This window comes from Hippocampus bargibanti, linkage group LG07 (assembly GCF_051943395.1).
Source record: "Hippocampus bargibanti isolate YZ-2025 linkage group LG07, ASM5194339v1, whole genome shotgun sequence".
Lineage (NCBI taxonomy): Eukaryota > Metazoa > Chordata > Actinopteri > Syngnathiformes > Syngnathidae > Hippocampus > Hippocampus bargibanti.
In genome coordinates this window covers 6498358-6503056 of record NC_142740.1, presented here as the reverse complement: position 1 = coordinate 6503056, position 4699 = coordinate 6498358, and positions in this window count along the sequence as shown.

The following is a 4699-nucleotide window of genomic DNA, read 5'->3' as shown; positions in this document are numbered from 1 at the left end:
CATTGAATCCAATACTGATGCCAGGAATCCGTTACAGCAGGGGTGATAAAGTCATTTCTTACATTGCAGAGGGGGAGGGGGACACGTTGTAGTTCCGGTTTTAATAATAATAATACATTTCATTTCTAAGATCCTTTCAAAACTCTCAAGGACACTTTACCGTCACAGGATATTTTTTTCTGTGGGTGAGCAGCGGCAGCCACACGCGCCAAGATTCACTCAACCCGGAAGTAATACAATCAATGACATCACTTTAAATTTTACAGAATTTGATTTCAAACCACTTTATGAAATACTTTTTTTAAATCCAGTATTTAATATAGATGTTATTTATTACAGAATTTACAATTTAATTTTCCAGGTTTTTTTTGCATATGAAAATATATGTAAAAAAAATGAAAAATTACTTTAGGATATTTTCATGAAAAAATGTGCACTTATTTTGAAATAAATGACATTACTTTCAATTTTTGATTTTTTTTTTTAAAGTGAATTAAGTCCATGTCCTTTCTTTTTGAAATACTTTTTAATATCCAATATTTAATAAATATGTTAATTATTACGGAATTTACCATTTGATTTTAGAATAAATTATTTTTTATTCAAAAATGTTTAGAAAATTAACGGTACTTTTTTAAAGGACATTTTCCTGAAAAAAAATTCACACTTATTTTGAAATAAATGACATTACTTGAAATTTTTGACTTTTTAAAAGTGAATTAAGTCCATGTCCTTTGTTTTTGAAATATATGTTTTTTAAATCCAATATTGTAACAAATATGTTAATTATTAAGGAATTTCCCATTTGATTTTAAAATAAATGTAATTATTTTTTACATTTTAAAAATATATGTAAAAAATGTTTGAAATATTACCGGTACTTTTTTTAAATTTGACAGAAATCGATTTACTTCTTTTGACATACAATCAATAAATATGCTATCTATTACGGAATTTACAATTTAATTGTCTTTTTTTTTTGCATCTGAAAATATATGTAAAAACATTGAAAATGTACTTTTTTTAATTGTTACCTCAAATCATCACGCCCCATTGAAACCAATAATGATGCCAGGAATCCATTACAGCAGGAGTGTCAAAGTCATTTTTTACACTGCAGGGGGGCACAATGTTTAAGGTTTTCTCTTATCATAATAATAATAATAATAATAATAATAATAATAATAATAATAATAATGGGATTATGAATTTGGGGAACCAATACAATGTTTCATCTGACATACAGAGGGCACAACAAATGAATGAGCAATTAGTTATCACATTTTGAGTGAACGCTGGCGCGTGTGGCTGCCGCTGCTCACCCACAGAAAAAAATATCCTGTGACTGTAAAGTGACCGTGAGAGTTTTGAAAGGCGCTTATAAATGAAATGAATTATTATTATTATTTATTATTATTATTATTATATAATAAAACGACTTGATTATACAGTACAGTTTATTTCTTTCATTACAACACCGTAGCACATTTATTATACATAAAATAAGGTATATTTTGTGTAGTTTTAAGGCTTATTTAGTAGAAAATTATGTTTTATGGGGAGCTGGGAACGGATTATTCTCATTTTAATGGTTTCCTATGGGAAATTAATTTTTGGGATACACACTTTTCGCCTTACACACTCTGTCCTGGAACCAATTAAGTTCGTAAGCCAAGGTATCACTGTATATATATTTTTTTCAACGCATAGTATGAACCTGTGAGCAAGCATGCAACCAAAAAAGGACTGCCTTTCCCGTTCAAAGTAGGCCAACGTGCCCCCCCCCCCCCCACTCCCCTCCCGTAGTTCAAACAGCAGCGTTTTCTCCTCCACCGCCGAACCGTCACCCCAAGCGGCGGGACCCCCTGCGTGCCGAATGACCCCACAAGATTTGGATTTCTGAGAAAGGCGAGGTTCGGATTGTGCAGGCGCAGCCTTCCGGCATACCCTCCTGTTCTGCAATAACAAACGCCCCGAGTTGGGTACACAGTGAGAAAATAAAGCAATCAGTATCAGTCATTGTGTGATTTCCACCACAGAAGCAGAAAAGGTGTTGAGACTACCACCACGAATAACAAGCAAAGTGGAAGGAAACACTGGCGGAATAGCAAAAAAACACTTCTCGGGCTAAGATTACTTTTCGTATCACACCACTCGCTGCACTTTTGCCCGTTTTGAAAATTCAACCCGTGACCCTTTCATTTGTTTTATTGTCGTCGGGCCTGCCCGGGTGGGTTTCACTATTTTAGTGGAGTTGAATTTTTGCCTTAAAGAACGACCGACACCATTTTTCTGTGTTACTAACTGACATCAGAAAAACGTTTTATAGCAGGAGTGTCAAAGTCATTTTTTTTGCCGCGGGCCACATTGTAGTTATGGTTTCCTCTCGAGGGCCGTTATGAATTTGGGGAACCCATTAGAATGTTTAAATCCCTTCAAATATTACATATAGAGCACACAGCAAATTAATGAATCACTCGTTTTCAAATCTGAAGTCAAGAATAATGACTTTTATTGTGGATGACATCCAAAAATATGAAATTTTGGCTCAGATTTTAGCAATCATCATGGAATTTAACAAGTTTGATTTGCTTTCGCGGGCCGAAAAAAAAATGATGTGGCGGGCCGGATTTGGCCTGCGGGCCTTGACTTTGACACCTGTGTTTTATAGCATCTAAAATACCCCCCAAAATTGTATTTTTAGTTAAATGCAAACCACCAAGAAAAATGAATTAAAGTGTCCCAAAACTACTTCAAAATGACCTCGGAGATGCCGAATTTCAGAAAGTCCCGCGCCCTCGTCCGTGACATCACGCCAGGACGTCTTGCCTTGCTCTAGAATCAAAACAATGGCTTCAGATTGGGAGAAGATGCTTTCTTGTTACTCATCCAGTTATGAATATGATTCAAATAGTTCTGAAGAGGAAAACATAAATGTTTGCAATCAATTAAAGAAGTCCTTCCGTGTCATTTTGAGGCATCTGGACTGCAATGTGGCGTCCCAGAAAATGCACAAGATGGTGCCCAAGCTCCGTTGGAAATGGGCTGATTTGTCTGCTGGGAATTTGTGTCAACTAGTATCAAATAGTAGTCTTGGTGCAACACACAACGATTCACCATTGCGTTATTTTTGTTTTCCTCCTAATTTCGCCATCAACACGGATCAACACGAAGTTTTCAGACCAAACAAAGTACCGCATTGTGTGTCGCTTTCTCGGTGAGGAGGCGGTCCTTTTCTGACGTCACGTACGGACTCGTCATCAACTCGAAAACAAGACTTCCTGAATATTCTGCGAGAGTCTTAAAAGGTCAAATATAGCTATATGTGGTGGAATCATTGTCAAATATGCTCAGTAGAAGTTATTTCAAGTGATTTTACAAACTTGTCTGAGGGCGTCGGTTGTCCGTTAAACTGGTGAGTAAAAAAACAGCTAAGTAGAAAAAAAACATACATAATAACTGAGTGATAAATAATAGACAGAATAGAAGTTATTATATTAAAAAAATCATGCTTAGAAGGCCCACAATGGAAGCACAGAAAATCTGGGGTCAATCTGAGGTGAACAGACACTGTCACGTTTTGCGAGGTGGTGATGGCGGGTGCGGAACCCAAAAAGCCAAGTGTAAAAGTCTGCCAAGGTTAAACAAACACATGCACAGCATACAATGCATGCAATTGCAGACAAAGCATGCAACAAACAATGAACCGACACCGGATGGTCGTGCCGGGAGTCCTTTTAAGTGTCACTGATTAAAATGACCAGCACCTGCGAGGCTGCAGGCAGGGCTGACGTCGCTACCCGTTGGTCGCCAATCTGAACGGGACGACCAGCACCTGTGCAGGTGCAGTCGGGGCCGACAGCGCCACCCGTTGTTCGCCAATCAGATCATGACAGACACAGTCTGTTAAACTGTCATCTTCATGTAAGAGTGATTCAAACACGGCCGTGGATTTAATGGGCTCAAAATGGACCAAAGAGGATATAACTATACTATAAAAATGCTATCTAGTTAGCTACCTAGCTGGCTATCTATTTGTAATCCATTTGCTATCTAGCTAGCTACCTAGCTATCTAGCTGGCTATCCAATTGCTATCTATTTGCTATCCATTTGCTATCTATTTGCTATCTATTAGCTATCTGGCTAGCTAGCTATGTAGATGGTAGATGGTTATTTATTAGCTATATTGCTATCTAGCTAGTTAGCTTACTGTCTAGCTGGCTATTTATTAGCTATCTGTTAGCTAGCGAACTAGCTTTATATCTATTTGAGTTACTTCTGGGATGAGTAGACGCTGGCGCATGTGGCTGCCGCTGCTCACCCGCAGAAAAACTGATCCTGTATCTGTAAAGTGACCTTGAGAGTTTTGAAAGGCACTTAGAAGTTAAATTGATCCAAGTGCCAGAGAGGAATTGAACATGTCGTTTTTGGTCTTTCAAAATAAAATAAAAACCATTCAGGTAGAGAATTTTACAAGTTATCGACATTGGGAACGTCGTCCGAACGCACCAAGGAAAGGAAAGGAAAGGCAAATCCCGATCGTTTATGTGGAACTGAAAGACTCCTTGTCCATGAAAAAAAAAAAGAAATCCTGCTGAAGCATGATGTCACTTTTTTATGTTCCTGCTTATTTTTCCCAACGTGTGCAAAATTGAAGTCCAAGATGGCGCCTGAGTGACGAAGACAAGAAATGATGGC